Below are 26,347 nucleotides of genomic sequence, written 5' to 3' on the forward strand. Positions count from 1 at the left end.
ATCACGGGCAACTTCACCTATGGCCACTCTCACTGTATACAGGCTCTCTGGTCCAACCTACTGTTCTGCTTGAGCAAGACCCGGACCGCCTGAGGAGTTCACGACAGTCCCGCGATCTAGAGTCTTCTGTTGTACGTTCCATACTACGGATTTTAATACCGGTAACTACACTGAAGCGCCAAAGAAACTGGTATAGGCATGCGTATTCCAATACAGAGATATCTAAACAGGCAGAATACGGCGCTACGGTCGGCATCGCTTGTATAAGACAAATTCAAATGGCTCTGAGCACTATGGGACTTAACTGCTGTGGTCATCAGTTCCCTAGAACTCAGAACTAATTAAACCTAACTAACCTAAGGACATCACACACATCCATGCACGAGGCAGGATTCGAACCTGCGACCGTAGCGGTCACGCGGTTCCAGACTGTAGTGCCTAGTACCGCACGGCCACTCCGGCCGGCTGTATAAGACAACAAGTGTCCTACGCAGTTGTTAGATCGGTTACTGCTGCTACAATGGCAGGTTATAAAGGTAAGTGAGTTTGAACGTGGTGTTATAGTCGGCGCACGACCGATGGGACACAGCACCTCCGAGGTAGCGATGAAGTGGGGATTTCCCCGTATGATCATTTCACGAGTGCACCGTGAATATCAGGAATCCCGTAAAACATCAAATATCCAACATCGCTGCGGCCAGAAAAATATTCTGCAAGAGCGGGACCAACGACGACTGAAGAGAATCGTTTAAGCAGCCCTTCCGCAAATTGCTGCAGATTTCACTGCTAGGCCATCAACAAGTGTCAGCGTTTGACCCATTCAATGAAACATCACCGCTACGGGCTATCGGAGTCGAAGGCCCACTTGTGTACGCTTGATGACTGCACGACACAAAGCTTTGCGCCCTGCTGGGCCCCTCAACACCGACATTGGACTGTTGATGGCTGGAAGCATGTTGCCTGGTCGGACGAGTCTCGTTTTAAATTGTGTCGAGCGGATGGACGGGTACGGCTACGGAGACAACCACGTGAATCCGTGGACCCTGCATGTCAGCAGGGGACTGTTCAAGTTGGTGGAGGCTCTGTAATGGTATGTGGCATGTGCAGCAGGAGTGACATGGGACCCCTGATACGTCTAGAAACGACTCTGACAAGTGATACGTACGTAAGCCATTTTTTCTGATCACCTGCATCCATTCATCTCCATTGTGCATTCCGACGGAGGTGGGCACTTCCAGCAGGACAGTGCGACACCCCACGTGTCCAGAATGGCTCCAGGAACGCTCTTCTGAATTTAAGCATTTCCGCTGGCCACCAAACTCCCCAGATATGAACATTATTGAGCATATCTGGGATACCTTGCAACGTGCTCATGACAAGAGATCTCCACCCCCTCGTACTCTTGCCCTTCAGGATTCATGGTGTCAATTCCTTCCAGCACTACTTCAGACAATAGTCGAATCTATGCCAGGTCGTGTTGTGGCACTTCTGCGTGCTTACAGGGGCCGTACACGATATTAGGCAGGTATACCAGGTTCTTAGGCTCTTCAGTGTAAAATAAGTGATACACGAACTTCACTGTCTTCTTTTGGGGTCAGGGTAGGGCGAGGGGGGAGAAATTCATATGTGAAAACATTATTACTCACTCGAACTTCCCCTTATCCCCCTGTTACCGCTGTTAATGACGCCTGTTGTGGTACTATTTCTGTAACACGTCTTGCCGTCATAATTTATTCTCTCGTTCACAGTTACACTCAGTATCTGTTTAATTTGATTTATTTTGTTTGTTAAGTATTTAATTTCTGATTAATTTTCTTCCTTTTTTCCTCCCAACGTTACCATACTGTTTTCAAGCGGATTCAAATCAGCTAACCTTTTTACGTGTTCTTCTCGTATGTGGGATGGAAATGATCATATGGAGCCCACTTGGTAAGACATTGGAGTCTCCACTAATAATATACTGTGTTGGGTGCAAAGCCAAGTAACAAAAAATGCTTCAAATGGTTCTGACCACTGTGGGACTTAACATCTGAGGTCATCAGCCCCCTAGAACTTAGAACTACTTAAATCTAACTAACCTAAGGACATCACACACATCTATGCCCGAGGCAGGATTCGAAGCTGCGACCGTAACAGTCGCGCGGTTCCGGACTGAAGCGCCTAGAACCGATCGCCGTCACCGAGCCGGCGCTAAGTAACAGTTTTTGAAGGATAGCATTTGCGTCGTTGACTGTTAAATTTACTTAAAAGTCATTATAAATGTTTATGTATCCATACATACTGGATAAGAAGTACGATTTGATAGAATACAACAAGAGTTTCCATAATGGTGAGGTTTAATGTTATTTCCTTCTGTGCTTCACGAAATTGTCAGATTTGTAGAAGAGCTGTAGAAGAATGACATAGAGAACATTTCCTCGTGGAAATGCGAAAGCTTAGGGTACTATTCCCTACAAGCATCACTGATCTTCTAATTAAGAATGAAAAGGAAGTCCTTATATGTCTGATTTCCATCCATTAAATTTCGGTAATGCAGCTGCATAAGCTTTATTCCTTATTTTTCTAACATGTCGGCCCTATACCTTCCGGGCATCTTCAGAGTAAACCAGTTGAAGCTACAGTACGCTGCAGTACATGTTCGTCGTTTAGGGATTCGGGGGTGAAAGAAGCAGTTGAAATACGTTTGGGGAAGAACTTAATTAAAAAAACATAGCGCTTTCAACATAGACAAATCATGGAATCCAACGCTTTGTTTAATAAACTCACAAAGACGTCACTAAGTGCAGCTAATAATGACACATCAATATCCCAGCTTAGATCGACCGCGTAGTCACAGATTCAATTTATGCACACTCTTTGCGGCCGATCGACATCTCTGGCACTTTTATTTTACGTGGTTTCAAACGACGGAAGAAGTACTGTACAAAACTGCAGCTTCAATTGGTTCACTCTGAAGATGGCTGGTAGATATGCGCCCGAAATATTACGAAAATAAGAAATGAAGTTTAAGCTTCTGTATTTCGGAAATTTAATAAATGAGGTGTTACGCTGTGAAAACATAAAGACGCACATAGAGATTTATTTTAGTTGCCAATATTTAATATCTGTAGAGAAGGTGCAAACATTACTTTTAGTGGTTAATTATTTTAATTGTTTTGTAATTGTTTCTGACTTAAAGAGTAGTAACTGTACAGGCATGTTCGTCAACATCTTTTATAAAGAAAAAAGTGACTATCTGCCTTTATAAATTAAAAAGGTTTTCTTTTTTATCAAGAGTGAAGAAGTATTGTTTAGTTATTTTAAAGCCGTGTGTTCACTTCTGTGTGAAAAAAAAATTCAGATCTTTTGGAATTGTTGATGGCTAAGTAGCAGAAATGTTGAGGCAACATAGTGTATTTGTTGCTGCCTAGATAGTGCACTCACGCTGAAGGCAAAAAAAAAACAAAAAGTAGAACTGTATCGTGAAGTTGCTCTACTTCGTAGTTTCTCGCGTGGCTTGCACTCGCGGCGCAGAGAGTAAAATGTCACAGGACCGCTTGATACCGTTATCGAGCACTACAGCTTATCGGGAAATCTCGGGCCCTTTCGAACGCGAGTATCGTTTGCCAAGCTCTGCTGGAAATTCTGCCTCTCAGTTAAGCTATTCGCCATATATTCCATCACAACCGCACAGCAAAAGCCATAGATAGGCAGTATGATCTGGCTATTGTTGTAGCCATGGAACAGGACACCGAATGCAATAAGGGCTTCGATTGTTCAGATGCTCATTAACACTGTACCAGAAAAGGATGGTGTACCGTGCTGTAGAAGCCACACCGTGTCGCCAGCAACAAGAGCTGCAGTCTCCAACAAGTGTGACAGTACATCTGGAATGCACATCGGGTAACTTGCATCGCTCAAAAAGGGTAGCATCACGTAAGATCTAATGGATATTGCAGAATTCCAGCCCACGAGATCTTTAATAGCGCGTAACGTATGCTTTTTCATCATTCCGGACAATGCTATTGCAGTATTTGAAAACGCCACCACAAATGAGGCGTCCTCTATGAACAATACAAACTGCAAGAAGGTCGGCACTGCAGTACTCGGCTGGATGACCGTGTGACAGTGGTCCAAAACCATTTGGCCCCATTGCTTACACATGTCGTTAATAACAGAAATGTAAATGCTGCTTCAGCAATAATGTCCACTCTTGTGTTATTCGAAGTGTACATTTCGTACACGATACAAAGTTCTAAGGTGTGAACATTTCCTTGTCGAGAACTTTGTGCAGCAATCTGTGGGTTTAACAACTCAGTTTCTCGTGTGTTTCTACGCACTTTGGTAAATACAGGGTTATTCTAAATTATGGACCCATTTTCAAAACTTCGTATTTATTCAAGTACAAATCCAAAATCAACAAGCTTTATACCAATGAAAAGAGGAAGTTTCAAAGTTTTTTTCTTAATGTTTGATATAAATTTAAAAAATTTAATAATTTGTAATTAATTAGTTTTTAATAATTGTTTAATAGTTAGAAATGTGATAAATGTTATAAATGTATAATGTGGCTACCGTTGGCTGCTCGGTAAACATCGACGCAGCCAACCTCTTCCCACACACGCGATAGCGTATCTGCTGTTACTGGGTGCACGGCAGCAGTAACAAATCGTTCAGAGTGGGTGGTAGAGGCAGGACGTAAATAGCTTCCTGCGCATAACCCCGTAAGAAATAGTCGCAGGAGGTCTCGGTGGCCAGAACTGCAGAGCCATGCCCTCAAGTCCCCTGCGACCGCTCCACCGCTGAGGAAAGGAAGGGAGTTATTCAAAAAGCCTCGTACATCTCGGTGCCATCCTGTTGGAAAATGAAATCCTTGGAATCTTCCATAACTCGAAGGAACAGCCTTTGTTCCAGCATGTCCAGGTACGTGATTCCCGTTATAATTTTTTCCGCAAAGAAAAATGGTCCGTAAACCTTTTTACGGGACACGGCACACAACACGTTGATCTTCGGTGTGCCGCGCGGTGGGGACGCGCGGTTTGAGGCGCCATGTCACGGATTGCGCCGGCCCTCCCGCTGGAGGTTCGAGTCTTCCCTCGGGCAGGGGTGTGTGTGTTGTTCTTAGCATAGGTTAGTTTAAGTAGTGTGTAAGTCTAGAGACCGATGACTTGAGCAGTTTGGGCCCTTAGGAATTCACAAACATTTGAACATTTTTGATCTTCTGTGAGTCTCTTTCGTGTTGCAACACTGAATGCGGATTTTTCAAACCTCCTATACGAACATTGTTTCTTGACATTTCCAGTAAGTTTGAACGTCGCTTCGTCGCTAAAAATTACACGCTGTAGAAATGCGTCATCCTCCATCTTTGCCAGCACAAAACCACAAGATGCGAGTCGCTTCTCTTTCTCATTGGGGTTGAGAGCATGCACAAGTTGCAATCGGTAGGGCTTGTACGGCAAATTTTCCTTACAGTTGGTTGGGGTATTCCAAGTTCTCGACTGCCTCTATTGGTAGACTTGCTATGACTGTGCATAAAAACTTTCTTGAAACCGGTGGACATCATCCTTCGACACAGGCGGTCGACCTGTGGTTTTTCCTTTGCACACACTCCCAGTCTGTGTACATTGCTTAAACCAGCGGCTAATGCTTTTGCTAGTTGAATACCGAACTTGGTACAAAATACCCGCTGCACTGCAATTTGCGAACTCAGGAACTCAGAAAATCTTGTACTCCACAGTCGCCATCTCACCCACAGCTGGCAGTGAAACGGAATGACGGCCGTATTGCCGCTGGAACTCCACCGGCCGCTTCTGAAACCGTCGACGCCCCCCCCCCCCCCCTCCCGCCGCTGCCCGCCAAAAACTTTTCAGTGGTATAAACATGGGCGTACCCAGCGAGGGGCAGGGGCAGCTGCCCCCCCCCCCCCCCTCACCCCTAGAAGATATTTGCAGTTTTTTACTAGTTTACTGCCTCGTGATGACTGGGTGTTGTGTGATGTCCATAGGTTAGTTAGGTTTAAGTAGTTCTAAGTTCTAGGGGACTGATGAACATAGATGTTAAGTCCCATAGTGCTCAGAGCCATTTGAACCATTTTACTAGTTTACTGTTTTATTTAATAAGAAATGCTGCATGTTTTCTCGGATTGTACAAGTGCATTCTTGTATTTAAATGTTTATTAAAAGCAGTTTTTTCGCTGGTTTACCGTTTCATTTACTAAGAAGTTACTAAAAGCAGTTTTTTCACTGGTTTACCGTTTCATTTAATAAGAAGTGCTGTATGTTGTCTCGAGTCCTTGTTTCCTGAGACTGGTATGACCTGCCCCCCCCCCCCCCCCCCCCCCCCTAGTTCACATCATGGGTACGCCCTTGGGTAAAAAGCTTGTTCATTTTGGTTTTGTACTTGAATACATACCAAGTTTGGAAAATGGGTCCATCAGTTACAAGAACTCTTTATAAAAGGGAGAGAAACCTCTGCTGCTTTTATAGATTTAGAAAAGGCTTTTGACAGAGTTCAGTGGAACAAGCTGATGGATATTTTGAAGAGGAGATTGGAAAGAGAGACGACTGATACAGAATCTATATTTACACCAGAAAGTAAGGATAAGGATTGGAAATGAAATGTCAGAAGGAAGCAGCATTGGACGAGGTGCTAGACAAAGTTGTTGCCTTTCCCCACTGTTGTTTAACGCATACCTTGAAGAGATTACTGCGAAATGCTTAGATGGGAAAAGAGGAATATGTATTGGTGGAAAGAGAGTAGAATGTATAAGATTTGTTGATGACATGGTATTAGTGGCAGAAAGTGAGCGGGCAGTGAATAACATGCTGAAAGATCTGAATGAAGCTTGTGTGGAATATGGGATGCAAATACACACAGCAAAAACAAAGAGTATGGCCATCAGTACACGACTCAGATTGTCCAATATTAAAATAAGACAATGTACTATTAGCCAAGTAAATGCATTTAAATATCTTGGAAGCACCATAACTGAAGACTTGAGATGTCTCCAGGAGGTGAAAACTCGAATTGCCATAGCGAAGGAGACTTATGTGGCAAATTAGATAAAGGTCTAAGGAAAAGGCTTGGCAAATGTTTTGTCTGGAGTGTGGCACTATATGGGGCAGAAACATGGACGCTAAGGCGAGAGGATGAAAAAAGGTTAGAAGCATTTGAGATGTAGATGTGGAGGAGAATGGAGAGAATAAGCTGGATGGGAAGAGTGAGTAATGAAAGAGTATTGGAAAGGGTTGGTGAGAGAAGATGTCTGCTGAAGGTTGTAAGAGAAAGGAAAAAGAACTGGTTGGGACATTCATTAAGAAGGCAGTGCTTGCTAGCAGATGCTTTGGAAGGATTAGTTTGTGGGAGAAGACGAAGAAGGAGATACAAGATGATAGACGGCATAAAGGGAAGGGGAAATTATGCAGACCTGAAGAGGGTGGCAGAAGACTGGACAGCCATGTGAAAACCTGACTTTTGGCAGAACACTGATGATGATGATGTATATTCCAATTGGAATAACACATTTTGCAAAACTTAGTTCAATTTTCTAGGTACTAAATCTTGCTGCAGCATACGTTAAATCTGTTATCTATATCTGCAAGTTTTTGCAACAAGTAATATTCCATCTTCGACAAATAAATTATAAAACGTAAACAGGCAGCAAAGAAACAGAGTGTTTTGACATTTTGTGTGTGTACGTGTGTGTATGTGTGTCTGTGTGAAGTGTGGCGTCATGATTGCGTTGTACAATAATTAGAGATGGGACAAGGCGAAACCCGGTGCCGGGTCATAGCCTGCTCCTCTCGAATAGCCCCGTGGTAGCTGCCGAGATCAACATCCCCATCCGACGGAGATCACCACAACAGTGTCGCATGCTTTCACTTCATGACACACTGCGGAGGTATTTAGAATTTAATCCAGACATGGGAGCAAAGACTGGTGATCAGGAACCCTAAGCCAGCACCTATCCTCCCAATGCCTGCATAATACTGGTTGTGAAAAATTCTTCCACGGCCACGAATCGAAAAGACCACCTCCGAGTCGAGCTCCACCCGACAGGCGCAAGTTAGCGATCCCGACTGAGAAGGCGGGTGTGGCCGAGAGATGGTTGTTATGAAACTCAAGCCTTTCTACCACCTGAAATAATCATTTCCTATCATCTGATCTCAAAACAGTCCGTATAGGATCCAGTACCACCTGTTAATTTCAACTCTGCACAATGGTAAACATTCCAGAGCAACGTTTGGAAGTTTATCAAAAATGGTTCAAATGGCTCTGAGCACTATTGGACTTAACATCTGAGGTCATCAGTCCCCTGGAACTTAGAACTAGTTAAACCTAACTAACCTAAGGACATCACACACATCCATGCCCGAGGCAGGATTCGAACCTGCGACCGTAGCGGTCGTGCAGTTCCAAACTGAAGCGCCTAGAACCGCTCGGCCACACTGGGCGGCGAAAGTTTATCGGCCTACTCTGTACAGCATACTGAGAAATTTGCTTGTGTGCTGTTACGTCAAAATATACAGGGTGATCAAAAAGTCAGTATAAATTTGAAAACTTAATAAACCACGGAATAATGTAGATAGTGAGGTAAAAATTGACACAAATGCTTGGAATGACATGGAGTTTTATTAGAACAAAAAAAAAAAAAAACAAAGTTCACAAAATGTCCGACAGATGGCGCGTGAAAGATCTCTTGCGGTTGTCGTTTGGTGATGATCGTGTGCTCAGCCTCCACTTTCGCCATGCTTGGCCTCCCAGGTCCCCAGACCTCTGTCCGTGCGATTATTGGTTTTGGGGTTACCTGAAGTCGCGAGTGTATCGTGATCGACCGACATCTCTCGGGATGCTGAAAGACAACATCCGACGCCAATGCTTCACCATAACTCCGGACATGCTTTACAGTGCTGTTCACAACATTGTTCCTCGACTACAGCTTGAGGATTGATGGTGGACATATCGAGCATTTCCTGTAAAGAACATCTTTGCTTTGTCTTACTTTGTTATGCTAATTATTGCTATTTTGATCAGATGAAGCGCCATCTATCGGACATTTTTTGAACTTTTTTTTTTTTTTTTGGTTCTAATAAAACACCATGTCATTGCAAGCATGTGTGTCAATTTGTACCTCTCTATCTACATTATTCCGCGATTTATTCAGTTTTCAAATTTATACTGACTTTTCGATCACCCGGTAGTTTCGATCTTTCACCACGATTCGACGGCCACGCTTCATTTGATCGTATACCGCTATTTCACTTCGTACCTGTTCGAGAATAATTCCAGGCTGGACGCGCTCGGCGGCGTGTGTAAGCAAATATTAGCGATAAACCCCCCCCCCCCCCCCCCTATAGCGCGCGCCGCGGACCTGTGCAGGGAGGCGGGGCGGCTGTTTCGCCACGGGAGGGGCGGTGGGCGGCGATCCGTGACCGGCACGGCCCACATTCCGCCCGTCCGTCGACTTCCACAACAATTACTACCTGAGGCGCCCCATAGCCAGCAGCGAGAGCACAGGCCGGTGAAAGCGAGCGGCGCAGGCGCACCGCCGCTCTTACGCGACCAGCGCCGAGTGCGGGGTGACTTTCAGACCGTGAAGTAATTGCTCCAGCACCATTACTCTGCGATCCACACGCACGTGTTTGGCAGAGGGTTCACACAACGAATTTCATATTTCAGTAGGGAGACAATGACGCAACGGCTGTCCAAATGGGCTATTTTTTTTAAATTTATGAATACAATGTTGTTCTGGAAGACATGATATCACTATCAGATTTTAAAATATATTACGCCGTTAGGTACAGTAAAACAAATATTGTCAAATATACAAGATTCTCCATTAAACACTGACGGAAGAGAAAACAGCAGCACCGAAAAGTAATTAATGTCGAGTCAATACACTACTGCGTAGAAAAGTAGGACATGGGCAAGACATGTTGATGTATATTGTCACCAAATTCTCTTCTCAGAAAATATGTTCTGAGAAAAAAATATGTGTGACATCACTTGCTGAACGACCCTCGTATATAACAGAGCAAAGTAGATGGGTCGCTCGACATTTCGAATGTACCGACGTCGTTGCCAGTACAGGCGATGAGTTTCAGGGCTGTTCTCATAGTGTGTTTATCGTATTGGATATTTATGTTATTTTGTCCATTCTCTGCACTGCGCTGCGTTCATTCGTGTACGTTCGAAGCTCTAGATTGCTCCTCCACTCTTGGCTTGCGATGCACGCCGTAGGTCGCTGCCCGCCCGTAAGTGACGAGTGGCTCCCGTCGACCCCTCAGCAAGCCTCGTCGTCGGCGGTTACCGCTGATTAGCGGGGATTCCGCTGTGTTACGCGCCGTGGCACCTCGCGACGGCACACTGGAAATGTGGGTCCGTGCAGCGCGTAGTCGCCGGCCGCCGTGCACTGGAGCGATCACCGCCGCGCCGGGCGGTAAATTGAATAATTCAGAAATGTTGCTACAGGCTGCGGCGTAAATAATTTATGCCGGCTCGTAAACTGGCGGCAATAAAACGCCGCCGGTCGGCTGCGACACATCCAGCCCTCTCCTCTGCAGTGGGCGCCGTAATGGTTAATGCGGAAAAAGACTCCTTGACTGGCCGTAACGGCGAAGTGCGCTCAGGGAGAGCCAAATTGCCGGCACTCTGTGTACGCGCAGAAGTAGCCAGAACGTGAACTCTACGGCATGGCAGGGCGCACGGGGCAGCACAGTGCTCCTGTTTCTGATTACAGCTCATCAGTGTCTAACAATACCACCACTTGCAAATTAGGTAAGAAATCAGATTAATAATGTTGCTCACACAGCATATGTTCGCTTTATCGGACAACAACAAAGTTATTTGAAACTTCCTGGCAGATTAAAACTATGTGCCCGACCGAGACTCGAACTCGGGACCTTTGCCTTTCGCGGGCAAGTGCTCTACCATCTGAGCTACCGAAGCACGACTCACGACCGGTCCTCACAGCTTTACTTCTGCCAGTACCTCGTCTCCTACCTTCCAAACTTTACAGAAGCTCTCCTGCGAACCATGCAGAACTAGCACTCCTGAAAGAAAGGCTACTGCGGAGACATGGCTTAGCCACAGCCTGGGGGATGTTTCCAGAGTGAGATTTTCACTCTGCAGCGGAGTGTGCGCTGATATGAAACAGATGGTAGAGCACTTGCCCGCGAAAGGCAAAGGTCCCGAGTTCGAGTCTCGGTCGGGCACACAGTTTTAATCTGCCAGGAAGTTTCATATCAGCGCACACTCCGCTGCAGAGTGAAAATCTCATTCTGGAAACAAAGTTATTGACAGTGGATGGTATCGTCAGAATGGAAATAATGAAGTCACTGTTGAAAAGTCATTAATTTTGGCACTTACCTTGAATAGATTCCCACGTAGATTTCGTCGAAGTTGTTATGGCTCATCTTGTTGACTCTCGGGTGGTTCCACTTTGACTGCTCGAAGGACCAGATCTGTATTTTAGCAATATTTGAAGACCTAACAGATGGATTTGTCAGGAAATTCATAATGATCAAACAATCCCAGATCAGAACAATGGTGTGGTAGAAATAATTTTTGACTTGGTGTTCACGATCCACATTTTTATTAAACTTATTGTAAACTCACATACACATCTTCTTAATTGTCACATCATCAAGAAAACAGTTTTGTATCAATCTTCATACATTTAATTTCCACTTGAACCAAACACAAGACTTGACTGTTCTTTTACAAAGCGAAATAACAACTTAACTTCTGCAAAGTGAAACAAAGACTGCTGTGTGCGCATTCGCGCCAAAACGGTTACAAGTAAGTCAAAGATTATGAGAGTCTCACAGAAATGAATACTCACAAGAACCACATCATTGTAATGTATCGATACATCGGAGTACTTATACATTAATAAAACCAATGTGAATATTGTCACAAAAATATTTCTGTTGCTTCGCAGAAAAGTAATACGATATTACTGCTATCGAGAACTGGGGTTGGAGTGCCGTATTGGTCACGTAAATAAAGAACCATTACAAGTGTAAATGTTGATCTTTACATCACAGTGCTCTACTAACTATGAAGAAGAGGTGGAACAAAAGGTAACCTCAGTGGGTGCGCTTGGCTTTACTGTGACGTCAGTCATATACGACCAAACATCGACAAGACCCAGGTATGCGCATTTCATTTGCAGAATAGAAAAGCTCGGTGCAAATTGGACGTTGTATAGCAAGCAAACGACTTCAAAATTTTAAGGAATGGTAGCTCTGTAGTCAGTCGCAGCCCCATTCGTGTTTTATTATACTTGCCTATCCTGATTTCAGCTATAAATAGCCATTTTCAGTGCTAAAATACAAGGAAATTACAGACTCAGAATTGATTGACTTAATAAATAAGTGAAAGACCATGTTACGTAGTATCAGTGATCTATTGTAGTCAACATGGCATTTGAGTGGCCAATGGACTTGCCGCAGTGGTAACACCGGTTCCCGTCAGATCACCGAAGTTAAGCGCTGTCGGGATGGGCTAGAACTTGGATGGGTGACCATCCGGTCTGCCGAGCGCTGTTTGCAAGCGGGGTGCACTCAGCCCTTGTGAGGCAAACTGAGGAGCTACTTGACTGAGAAGTAGCGGCTCCGGTCTCGTAAACTGACATACGGCCGGGAGAGCGGTGAGCTGACTGCATGCCCCTCCGTATCCGCATCCAGTGATGCCTGTGGTCTGAGGATGACACGCCGGCCGGTCAGTACCGTTCGGCCTTCTTGGCCTGTTCGGGAGGAGTTTAGTTTTTAGTTTTATAGCATTTGAGTGAGTTACCATCTAACAAAGTCACTGCATATTATTCGTGAGTAGCCAGAAGGAAACTGAGGTTGTCATAGGACGTAAGTCATGCAGCACATGTAACGCCCCGTATATTACGAAAGTAACTAACCCAGTTTCATTCCAATATGTTAGTTTAAAACCCTTTCTTTTTTTAAAATCTTATTAAGCTGGCGTTAAAAAATTGTAGTTTTTTGTTTATAATGTGATGTAACAACTCTGGAAGATTTGGGGGATCGCTTCGCCACTACCACGAGGAGTATTTGGAAAGTAAGGCCCAAATAGGCGCGAAATGAAAACCACTGCGAAAATCCTACGTTACTTTGCAGAGGCGTGTTCGGCCGTGTCTTTAGTGAGCCTGCTGATCCCTTTTTTTTCAGTTCAGAGCGCAAATTGATCACGTAGAAACACCTAAAACAACAGTGTCTACCGCCAAGTATGTGGATCTGGTGAGAGATTTCGCCTGAAGCTATGCAGCCCACAAAGCATAAGTGTCATGCGTTTGTGTCTTCAAGACAATTCTCAGCCGCATTCTGCAGATGCAATGAAGACGCTCCTCCAGCGTTTCCGATGGGAAGTGTTTGATCACCCACAATACAGCCCTTAATTGGCTCTCTCCGTTGCTCGTTTCTGCTCACATGAACCGCTGGCTACGTAGACAACATTTTAGCACAAACAACGAAAGGCAGATCAACGTAGAGAATTGGCGGAAAGCAGGGGCGCCTTCTTTCTGTGACGAGGGTACTGGAAAGTTTGTACAACGCCACGACAAATGTCGTAAGTCGGAGCGGTTAATGTTTAGGGCTGTTGCCAATAAATTTTTTTTATTTTCACTGTGGTTTTCATTTCGCGGACTATCGGACCCTACTTTCGGAACAGCCCTCATATATGAAGGCACATGATAAATCGACATTCCTTGACTTATTTTAAAGGTCATGCGCAAATATACTTCTTTTTGTAAGCAATAACCTCAGTTTCCTTCTGCCAATGCGCCGGTAAAGTCATATGGTGCCATATACTGCCGCGAGTTTGTTAGATGCTAACCCACTCAAATGCTCTGTTGACTAAAATGGATCGTTGCTGATGGGTAACGTGGTATTTTTTATGTTAGTCAGTTCTGATTCTGTAATTTCCTTTTGTTTTAGCACTCTATGGGTATTTATAGCTGAAATGTGGATATGCAAGAATAATAAAAAACAATGGTATTGAGGCTGATTGGTGTGTTCCCGTCCTTCCTTAATGTACGGTCGCTGTGCACGACGATTCCGTATGGAATCAAAGTTGGTTGACCTGAACATTGTACAACAGCTGTATACTTGGGTGTCACTTTTCACTGTGCACTGTCCTCCCATAAAACCAGGCTGAAATTCAGGGCAAGGATCAATATTTTAAGAAAACTCACAACAGTTACCTGGGGAGCTAGTCCTGACATCCTGAGAACGTTCCCTCTTGCCCTGACTCTGTGTGTGTGTGTGTGTGTCAGGTGCAGAGTACGCCTCACCTGTGAGGAGTGCATTTGCTCACACCAGACAGGTTGACATTGTAGTCAGTGGGATTCTGAATCTTATCGGGATGGACAAACTTAACACGATTGTTTGAACCCCCCCTCTCCCTCACCCTTTGTCATTCATAAACAAGTTTCTCATTTATCATTAGTAACAGGATACTCTTGCCTTTGATCATCATGAAGAATGTTCTATTGAATAGAAAATAATACAGGGTTATTACAAATGATTGAAGCGATTTCACAGCTCTACAATAACTTTATTATTTGAGATATTTTCCCAATGCTTTGCACACACATACAAAAACTCAAAAAGTTTTTTTAGACATTCACAAATGTTCGATATGTGCCCCTTTAGTGATTCGGTAGACATCAAGCCGATAATCAAGTTCCTCCCACACTCGGCGCAGCATGTCCCCATCAATGAGTTCGAAAGCATCGTTGATGCGAGCTCGCAGTTCTGGCACGTTTCTTGGTAGAGGAGGTTTAAAAACTGAATCTTTCACATAACCCCACAGAAAGAAATCGCATGGGGTTAAGTCGGGAGAGCGTGGAGGCCATGACATGAATTGCTGATCATGATCTCCACCACGACCGATCCATCGGTTTTCCAATCTCCTGTTTAAGAAATGCCGAACATCAAGATGGAAGTGCGGTGGAGCACCATCCTGTTGAAAGATGAAGTCGGCGCTGTCGGTCTCCAGTTGTGGCATGAGCCAATTTTCCAGCATGTCCAGATACACGTGTCCTGTAACGTTTTTTTTCGCAGAAGAAAAAGGGGCCGTAAACTTTAAACCGTGAGATTGCACAAAACACGTTAACTTTTGATGAATTGCGAATTTGCTGCATGTATGCGTGAGGATTCTCTACCGCCCATATTCGCACATTGTGTCTGTTCACTTCACCATTAAGAAAAAAATGTTGCTTCATCACTGAAAACAAGTTTCGCACTGAACGCATCCTCTTCCATGAGCTGTTGCAACCGCGCCGAAAATTCAAAGCGTTTGACTTTGTCACCGGGTGTCAGGGCTTGTAGCAATTGTAAACGGTAAGGCTTCTGCTTTAGCCTTTTCCGTAAGATTTTCCAAACCGTCGGCTGTGGTACGTTTAGCTCCCTGCTTGCTTTATTCGTCGACTTCCGCGGGCTACGCGTGAAACTTGCCCGCACGCGTTCAACCGTTTCTTCGCTCACTGCAGGCCGACCCGTTGATTTCCACTTACAGAGGCATCCAGAAGCTTTAAACTGCGCATGCCATCGCTGAATGGAGTTAGCAGTTGGTGGATCTTTGTTGAACTTCGTCCTGAAGTGTCGTTGCACTGTTATGACTGACTGATGTGAGTGCATATCAAGCACGACATACGCTTTCTCGGCTCCTGTCGCCATTTTGTCTCACTGCGCTCTCGAGCGCTCTGGCGGCAGAAACCTGAAGTGCGGCTTCAGCCGAACAAAACTTTCAGAGCTTTTCTACCTATCTGTAGTGTGTCGTGACCAAATGTCAATGAATGGAGCTACAGTGAATTTATGAAATCGCTTCAATCATTTGTAATAGCCTTGTATGTTTGTACATATACTGTATTGGCTCAAAAGTAATTGCTTTGGTTACATAAAAGCACGGAAGTTATGCGATCAAATAATTCGTATTACGTATAAAATGCAGTTTATATTGTGCAAATATACAAAATACAGAATGGATTAACACTGAATGATGTGTGGTTCTGATTATATGCAAAAAGAAAAAAAAAAGAAAACAGCGAAGAGAAGTCGTTGTCTTCTATTTGATCTCGTACACATTTATTTATGTTTCTTCGCTACTACTTCTACCGGTAATCCTACCGCTTACCACGTCGTTTATGTAGTGTACCAAAACTACCGAACTGTAGTTTTGGGAGGGCTCAATACTACCAGGAGGGTGCTGATTATGGCCGCTGTCGGAAGTTTGATTTCGTGCGATGCCTTGGATGTTCCGATCACGGCGAAAGGAACGTTTCTGTATTCATGAGAGATAATTGAGAGGAGGAGAACTGCTTGAGATGAAGCTCGGGGGAGCTTTGTGATTTCTGGAAGTCAGAGCACAGAAGTAGGAACGTAGTGTCGTAAAATCTTAGGAGTAAGTGGACAGGAGGAGATGAGTCGGGAATGCCAGCACCACCAAGCCAACACTCTCCATATACTTTTCCAACGAAGCCTCAACCGAATCCATCGCTCACACAGTGAAATGCGTCCGGATGTTTATCTGTCCTGTCAACTCTTAGTCTTCCTACCCTACCCTGCCCCATACTAGTACTCCCTGTCTACCAGTCTTTTATTACTTTCTTCTCGATATCGTGGCTGGCGCACACCCCTGTCCTATACTCCGTTTTTGTTTATTACAATTTACCCGTCCTCTATTCGCTTTTATCTCCGAATTACAACCCAAATGGCCCCCTCACTCATACTGTCCTTTCCTTCTGTTTATCCCTCCCCAGGGCAGCTATTTCCAGTTTCAGATAATGTGTAGTGGTTCTTTTAAGATCTTTTCCTCTTTCCGCACTATATTTATAATTTTTAAAATTAAAATTAAAGCCAGCTGAGATATTTTTAAATACCATCAACAAAAATCTTTTCAGTATATTGTATCGATTCATGAGCTTCAAAAGGATTTCGTTCAGAAATAAAATGTCTGGGCCGCTGACATAATTTCCGCTTCCTCCCTTTCGCTGTTATGGTGCGCTGGTGATGAAACGACAATAAAGTAGGAAAAAAAACATAAGGGTAAATGACAGGCCTCCCACTGCCTGTGTGTGACTCAGGGGGAGAGGTTTCAGCATGGCAGAGCCGTGGTGTCTCACAAAACCAATTGAGTCCCAGACAGCACCGGAGGGACAGCGAGGTTTCGTGCGAACCACAAGATGTACGAGGGTCACTCCAAAAGAAGTGCACACTATTTTTTTAAAAATCCACCTTTCATTCTACTTGGTTCAAATGGCTCTGAGCAATATGCGTCTTAACTTCTGAGGTCATCAGTCGCCTAGAACTTAGAACTAATTAAACCTAACTAACCTAAGGACATCACAGACATCCATGCCCGAAGCAGGATTCGAACCTGCGACCGTAGTGGTCGTTCGGTTTCAGACTGTAGCGCCTAGAACCGCACGGCCACTCCGGCCGGCTCATTCTACAGGTTTGAAAGTTTTACATTGTGTAGATACATCCTTTGGGAACAATATTTTCATTTCTCCACATAATTTCAATCCCTCTCAACTGCCATACGCCATCTTGAAAACAGAGCGCCTGTATACCCGCACGGTAAAATTCTGGACCAACCTGTTGGACCCACTGTTTGGCAGCGAGCACAAGGGAGTCATCATCTTCAAACTTTGTTCCACGAAAAGAGTCTTTCAGTTTCCCAAAGAGATGTTAGTCACATCGAGCCAAGTCAGGACTGTAAGGCGGGGTGCTTCAGTGTTGTCCATCCGAGTTTTGTGATCGCTTGCATGGTTTTTCGACTGCCATGTGGCCGTGAATTGTCGTGCAACAGCAAAAATCCTGCTTTGGCCGATGTGGTCGAACACGACTCAGTCGAGCTTGAAGTTTCTTCAGTGTCGTCACATATGCATCAGGCTTTATGGTGGTTCCACTTGGCATGACGTCCACAAGTAAGAGTCCTTCGGAATCGAAAAACACCGTAGCCATAACTTTCCCAGCAGAAGGTGTGTTTTTGAATTTTTTTTTTCTTGGGTGAATTTGCATGTGCCACTCCATTGATTGCCTCTTCGTCTCTGGTGAAAAATGATGAAGCCACGTTTCATCACCTGTCACAATTCTTCCAAGAAATTCATCTCCAAAAGTTCGCTGCATACCATTTTTCTTGTTTCTTTGTGAACCACTGTCAACATCCTGGGAACCTACCTGGCACAAACCTTTTTTAACGCCAGCACTTTCAGTATTCTGCAAGCACTTCCCTCCCCTATCCCAACGTAGCGTGACAATTCGTTCACTGTGATGCGTCTGTCAGCAATCACCAATTCGTTAACTCTCTGCACATTGTCTGGAGTGTGTGCAGTACGAGGCCTGCCGCTGCGAGGACAATCCTCAATATTGCCGTGCCCGCTTTCATCACGTAACCTGCTTGCCCACCGACTAACTGTACTGCGATCGACAGCAGCATCTCCATACACCTTTTTCAACCTCTTGTGGATGTTTCCCACTGTCTCGTTTTCACAGCACAGGGATTCTGTGACGGCACGTTGCTCCTGACGAACGTAAAGTGTGGCAGCCATCTTGAAGACATGCTGTGACAGCGCCACTCACGGGAACAGCTTCGAAGTTTGAAAACAAGCGAGAAGGATGTATCTACACACTGTAAAACTTTCACACATGAAGAATGAAAACTGTATTTTTACAAAAATAGTGTGCATTCTTTTGGAGTGACCCTCGTGAGTGCGAAGAAAGCGCACAGCACCGTTTTATGTGATGGGTTATTTAGAGGAAATATGGACCTCCACATATTAAACAGATGAATAAAAAATGTTTGAAGAATAACAGTGTGAAAATGCAGAGGCGAGTTGGGATTTATTGATAAAGAACCTAACAAATGAGTGGTCTGACGGCTGCTGGAGCTAATGGAGTACCGACAGGTAACATATCAAGGCAAAGAAAGTGGTGCTGTAACTCCTGACAAGGGAACCTCCCCATCGCACCCCGCTCAGATTTAGTTATAAGTTGGCACAGTGGATAGGCCTTGAAACACTGAACACACATCAATCGAGAAAACAGGAAGAAGTTGTGTGGAACTGTGAAAAAATAAGCAAAATATACAAAGTGAGTAGTCCATGCGGAAGACAGGCAACATCAAGGACAGTGTGAGCTCAGGAGCGCCGTGGTCCTGCGGTTAGCGTGAGCAGCTGCGGAACGTGAGGTACTTGGTTCAAATCTTCCCTTGTGTGAAAATTTTATTTTCGCAAAGTTATGATCTGTCCGTTCGTTCATTGACGTCTCTGTTCACTGTAATGAGTTTAGTGTCTGTGTTTTGCGACCGCTCCGCAAAGCCGTACGATTAGTGGACGAAAGGACGTGCGTCTCCAATGGGAACCGAAAACATTTGATCGCAAGGTCATAGGTCAACCGATTCCTCCACAGGAAAACACATCTGATATATTCTATACGACACTGGTGACGGCATGTGCATCACATGGGGAATATCTCGTCGACCCACCTAACTTGTACCCTTGGCGAATGGGTAAAAAGATTCTTCTGCTTTGCCCGATTTGGGTTTTCTTGTGGATGTGATAATCACTCCCAAAAAAGTGATGAAAACATAAGAATTTGTCACATAAACTGCAACAAATGAATGCAACAGTTTCACAATCGCACAGTTTTCCCTGTGTTCTGTCAAAATATATGTTTTTAGCGTTTTCAAATTTTTCCGCGTGTAGACCGTCAAATCCTGCATATGTCCAAGCAAATCTGAACATGTCCTGGAATTTTGGAGAGCGAAGTTGATTATATAAAAAATTAAACTTCTCACTCGAGGGAAGACTTGAACCAATGACCTCTCGCTCAACAGCTCCACACGCTAACCACGGGACCTAGATGTTGCCTATCTTTCACCTGGACTACTCCGTTTGTATATTTTGCTTATTTTTTTCATAGTTCCACACAACTTCTTCCTGTTTTCTCGATTGATCTGTGTTCAGTTCTTCAAGGCCTATCCACTGTGCCAACTTATAACTAAATCTGAGGGGGGTGCGATGGGGAGGTTCCCTTGTGAATGTTCTCGCAAAGTACCTTGTTTTTAAACAATAACAGAACTTTACTTGTGTAATTTTATCAATAAAAGCCACGCCTTGGCAATAATATATAAACATTTTCAAGCAGTAAGTACATTCTGCCCTGGGAATACATCTGAGTAGGTACTATCATTCAGCATGCCAGCATACAACCAACAAAACTACAAAAAACTTTTGGAACGCACGAGGGCCTTTTGACGAGCACCCTTCTCCGGAAGCAGGCAGTAAACAGCATAAAGTGAACAATTTGTGGTATTCCTAGAACAGGTGTCGCAGTTACGCCGGCATTCTCTACCGTTACAAGTAGTTTAGCTTCTCCCACGCATGTAATTCCGAACCTTAAAATCAACAGTATAAAGTAATTTCGCAAGTGTGTGTTGCAATCTGGTGTAATCATAAAATGACATCGCTCTTTTTTTATGAGCTGTCACAGCGATAAGGATTTTTTATCTCGTCGGAGTTGTTCCCTCTGTCCTTGAGTAAATTTGTTTGTAGGCTGTACTCTCTATCTTTGAGTGAATTTCATAGCTTTCGCCTAAGTGCTCTCTCTCTCTCTCTCTCTCTCTCTCTCTCTCTCTCTCTCTCTCTCTCCTCTACATCTACAAAACATACTGTGCAAGCCATGGTGAATGGCCTTTCGCAAAGAAAGCGAGGAATAACGGCTCTCTACAGGCTTCCGCACGAGCCCTGACTTATCTTGTCTTCGCGGTCCTTACACAAGATGTATGTTGGTGGCTATAGAATCGTTCTGATGTCTCTCGCAAATGCCGGTTTTGTAATGACGTTCGCAAAAACAACGTCCTTTTACCTCCAGTACTCGCGTGTTGATCGAACGTACCGGTAACAAATCTAACAGCACGCCTTTGAATTGCTTCGATGTCTTCCTTTGATTCGAACTAGTGGGAATCCCAAACAATCGAGCAGTACTCAAGAATGGATCTCGCAAGTTTTCTGTACGGGGTCTCCTTTACAGAAGTCCTACAATTGCTTAGAATTCTCCCAATAAAACGAAGTCGACCACCCGCCTTTCCTGCGACCGACCTTTCTCCGTTTCAAGCCGTATTGCAACGTTTCGTCTATCGGCGAGACTGTGTCAGTGAGCACACCACTACTACTGTATTCGAACATTATGGGATTCTTTTCGCAACTCATCTGTATTGTCTTACACATTTCCACATTTAAAGCAAGCTGCCGTTCATCACAACAAATAGAAATTCTGTCTGTGATCGTGTATACTCCTATTAAGCAGGTGTGACGTTGTCCGTTGGGAGATTTTGCACGATTCCGTCTTCATCTGCCTGTGGAAAAATTCTATCTGTTCAGTTAGAGGTTAGTAGGCAGTCCGATAATAGTTGTGGACGATAGAGGGTTCAGAATGAAACTTCCCTTGCAGAGACTGTATGGTGGAATGAAACTCCTTGATGGATAAAAGAAAGTAAAGAAGAGACACTGTACACCATGCCAGGATTGGATCTGTGGACGTTTCCTTGTGCCAGAAGCTTTTTCTTGAAAAAGATCGTAGTTAATCCAATCTCCGCCATATCCTTTCTCACGGGACAGTCAGATCAGAAAACTGACTTCAGCCGTTGTGGCGTAAGACCCCACAGGAGATGGCACATACACTACTGGCCATTAAAATTGCAGACCACGAAGATGATGTGCTACAGACGCCAAGTTTAATCGACAGGAAGAAGATGATATGATATGGAAATGATTAGCTTTTCAGAGCATTCACACAAGGTTGGCGCCGGTGGCGACACCTACAACGTGCTGACATGAGGAAAGTTTCCAACCGATTTCTCATACACAAACAGCAGTTGACCGGAGTTGCCTGGTGAAACGTTGTTGTGATGCCTCGTGTAAGGGGGAGAAATGCGTACCATCACGTTTCCGACTTTGATAAAGGTCGGATTGTAGCCTATGGCGATTGCTGCTCGCGTTGGTCGAGATCCCATGACTGTTAGCAGAATATACTCGTAGAATCGGTGGGTTCAGGAGGGTAATACGGAACGCCGTGCTGGATCCCAGTGAGCTCGTATCACCAGCAGTCGAGATGACAGGCATCTTATCCGCGTGGCTGTAACGGATCTGAGTCAACAGATGGCGGCGTTTGCAAGACAACAACCACCTGCACGAAGAGTTCGACGATGTTTGCAGCAGCATGGACTATCAGCTCGGAGACTGTGGCTGCGGTTACCCTTGACGCTGCATCACAGACAGGAGCGCCTGCGATGGTGTACTCAACGACGAACCTGGGTGCACGAATGGCAAAACGTCATTTTATCGGATGAATCCAGGTTCTGTTTACAGCACCATGATGGTCGCATCCGTGTTTGGAGACATCGCGGTGAACGCACATTGGAAGCGTGTATTCGTCATCGCCATATTGGCGTATAACCCGGTGTGGTGGTATGGGATGCCATTGGTTACACGTCTCGCTCACCTCTTGTTCGCAATGACGGCACTTTGAACAGTGGACGTTACATTTCAGATGTGTTACGACCCGTGGCTGTACCCTTCATTCGATCCCTGCGAAACCCTACATTTCAGCAGGATAATGCACGACTGCATGTTGCAGGCCCTGTACTGGCCTTTCTCGATACAGAAAATGTTCGACTGCTACCCTGGCCGGCACATTCTCCAGACCTCTCACGAATTGAAAACGTCTGGTCAATGGTGGCCAAGCAGCTGGCTCGTCACAATACGCCAGTCACTACTCTTGATGAACTGTAGTATGGTGTTGAAGCTGCATGGGCAGCTGTACCTGTACACGCCATCCGAGCTCTGACTCAAGGCCGTTATTACGGCCGGATGTGGTGGTTCTGGGTACTGATTTTTCAGGATCTATGCACCCAAATTGCGTGTAAATGTAATGTCAGTTCTAGTATATTTGTCCAATGAATACCCGTTTATCATCTGCATTTCTTTTTGGTGTAGCAATTTTAATGGCCAGTAGTGTAGTTGTGGACGATAGAGCGTCAGAATGAAACTTCCCTTGCACAGGCTGTGTGGTGGAATGAAACTCCTTAATGGTTACAAGAAAGTAAAGAAGAGAAACTGTATGCCATGCCAGGATTGAACCTGTTGACGTTTCCTTGTGCCAGAAGCTTTTTCTTGAAAAAGGTTGTAGCTAATCCACTTTCCGCCGTTTCCTTTCCAACGGGACTGTCAGTTCAGAAAACTGACTTGAGCCATTGTGGCGTAAGATCCATAGGAGATGAAACATAGATATCGAAACATGTAGTACGTAGAAATAATAAAGAATGGAAGTGTTTGGAGAATCCACATACCACATCTTTGTTCCGACTGGTTTTGTCGTGGCGTTGAGACACTTTCGTCCAGCTCAGCAGTGCGACTATAAAGCAGCCGTGTGTGGTTAGTTAATTGGAGGCTGCAGCCACGACAGACTTTTCTGACTGCCAGCTTCTGACACGAAGGTCACGTCCGGCTGGGAGCTGGGCGTGGCCCGTCAACAGGGGACAATGGGGCGCAATTGCCGTGGCCAGGTGGCACCCTGGTGCCTATGTGGAGCGCACCTGGGCCTCAGCTGTTGGCTTTCACCTTCACCTGCCGGTACTTAGCGCTGCGACGTGTCGTCGGCCGAGAAGTAAGAGTCAGGTTGAAAACCGCAGTAAGTACAATAACTCCGTAATAATGTGGAATCTCGACAGAGGAATGTACTTTCACTATCAGCCGCAAGCTTGCTCAATTAGCTCGGCGCCATGAAATCGTCCTTTTGCATGAACATCCTTTTTTCTCTCTAGAACCGTAACTCTCTTTGTACGGCTTTCTCAAGCGTGCTGTGTTTCTTAAGAGTGCAGCGGCATTTAGTTTCAGCTGTAACTTACGGGGATATGACGATAATTATCTCGCGGTGCTTCCAGTTAATTACCCAATTGCGACGGGTAAGTATTCAGTGCATGCTACGTTCTACAACTGCTTATTTCGAGTTTTAATGTGACGAGCGTTTACTAATGACAACATGAGTGGGTGGAAAATCGTACCGAGGTTCAGGCATTAGAAATCATAATAAAAGATGAAATACGTGAATTTTCTGTTCAGACGAAACCTTTCTTGCGTTAGCCTTTTCAGTGGTTCACTCACCCCCAATTCTTAACATCGTAATTGAGAGCCATTTGACGTTCACACTGGTGGACTATTCAATGCATTACAGTCCCCAAACTTTCACATATACACGGCAACTTTGGCGTTTTCTGATTTCCTTTCTATTAAGGCGTCTTCGTGGTTAGAGGTGTGACTCATTTCGGGGCTTCTCCGACATAGAACTCAATACGTTGTTCTTAACAGTGTAACATTTCATTTCTTGGCCGTGTCTGTGTGCTCTTCCTGTGGCTATTGTTTACGGTTGGGTCGGGTTCTCGGAGAAGAAGCTTTCTTAAACTTGGAGCTGATGGGCTCGTCTTTCCCTAATTATCCTAAATGTCTTGAGTCGGAGTTTACGTGATTGTCTTACGGGGCGAGCAATTTCTTCTTTACGGCCGTCGTTTCCAACATCCGTTGCAGAAAAAGTTCTTAACTCTTTTGAGTTGCAATCTTTTCTGCCTGAAACCACTATTTTATTATTATTTTTAAAGTACCAGTGTATTTCGTTGGAAACAACAGATGCTTTTGCAAAACATAGACATGTAGTGGTACAAAGAGGTACTTCTACAATTGTAGTACATTGTAGGAGCATTAAAAGCAACAGTCGGTGCGGAGATAGTGCTACGTGATTGTAGGCTGTTGTGCTACGTGATGTAGAAGATTGTGGCGTGTATCTTTTTTATAGTGGTTATATTGAGGAGATCATTGGCGTTTAAAGTAATTATATCTTAACTTATTGTCAAGTGAATTTGAGTTTGAACTGCTGCCTTTATGAGTGGCTTCGAAGTGAAAACACTGGGTCAGTATATACTCTTCATATAAATGTGTTCTATTTTAGGCCCATTTTTGCTTTTTATTTAGGACTGTAATTTGTTTTAGCCGTTATGAGTTCATTGAAGGTCCGAGATGTGGGACTTTGTCTTAGATAAATGCGAAATTGCTTTGAGATATATCTCAGGGGAAATGAAGGTTTCACTGAAAACTGCATGTCCCATTCCTTCCAAAGTGAAACCAGTTCCTTAAAACAGTTGATTGTTTCCTTTTTGACATTCGTTGCTTACAATGATGATGGCCAATTTTTTGGAAAACTTTAAAATTAATTTTTTTTATAGTATTGAGACCAGAAGGCAGCACCTCATTTGAGGGGAAGTCAAATGAAAACGAGACAGATGGGTAAAAGTAAGTAAAGTGTTTATAATTTCAAACGTAATCGCCATGACTGTTAATATATTTAGCCCACTGCGAGACAAGACGGTCGGTGTCTTCATGAAAAAATGTTTGCGGTTGCCTACGGAATCACCTCTTCGTCCGAAGCAAATCGTCGGCCAGGAATGTCTTTCTTCAGATCTCCCAAAATATGGAAATCGCGCGAGGAGAGACCGGAACTGTATGGAGGGTGCATAACATGTGGGTGGGTATGGAGGGTGCGTAACATGTGGATGGGCCACGGTTATTTTGACTACGCTGTAGAAGTTGCGCTGGGAAACCCTTCTGCCAATGAATGAAGTCTGCCACTTGTTTTACATGACACTGAATCTATGTGATCGTTTCATTTCATATTCCTAGAAAATTGTTACACACGGGTATTTGTATGAGTTAACCAGTTTCAGTTGTCACTCATTGATACTGCAGTCATTTTACAATACTCTTTTTCCATTTATGAACATTCAAAAATCACTGTGAAGTTCGAGTATTGTCAAGATCCGACTGAATATTTGTAAAACGTTTTTGAGACGCGATTCGTCGCAGATGATACTGTCGCATATAGATACGTAACACTGTCACTTCTGCCCTTTCCTATTCCAGTCGCGAAAAGCACGATTGTTAGCAAGCCTTCGTTTGGGCTCCGATGTCTCTAATTTTATTTACCTCCATGGTCTTTTCTCGAGAGGCAATAATTTGGTTAACTACTCTACGAACGTACGCTCTCTGAAATTTAACACTAAAGCCCACCGTGATGCTGAACGCCTCTCTTGCAACGTCTGCCGCTGGAGTTAGCTGAGAATCTGCATGTTCCTTCGAAAGCTTAGCTTTGGACATCCTTTTTAGGATCTTCCAGCATGCTGGAATAATTGCAGGTCAGCAACATCTGTTAATCAGTACAACGAAGAACTAGCCAATGTTCTACATTCCTTTTATTTTTGTTTACTCGATTATTAATTTCGGGCCGGGACCGATTTTCAAATTATC

The 26,347-nt window shown here is 44.4% G+C and overlaps 1 long non-coding RNA gene and 1 pseudogene across 1 annotated transcript in view; both read left to right on the forward strand.

Annotated features, from left to right (window-relative positions):
* LOC126475011 (uncharacterized) overlaps positions 1 to 26,347 on the forward strand; it is a 735,908-nt gene that overhangs the window by 691,660 nt on the left and 17,901 nt on the right. The gene's annotated exons all lie outside the window — the stretch shown is intronic.
* LOC126475783 (5S ribosomal RNA) lies at positions 12,416 to 12,533 on the forward strand (annotated as a pseudogene).

The sequence above is a fragment of the Schistocerca serialis genome, chromosome 4 (assembly GCF_023864345.2).
Source record: "Schistocerca serialis cubense isolate TAMUIC-IGC-003099 chromosome 4, iqSchSeri2.2, whole genome shotgun sequence".
NCBI lineage: Eukaryota > Metazoa > Arthropoda > Insecta > Orthoptera > Acrididae > Schistocerca > Schistocerca serialis.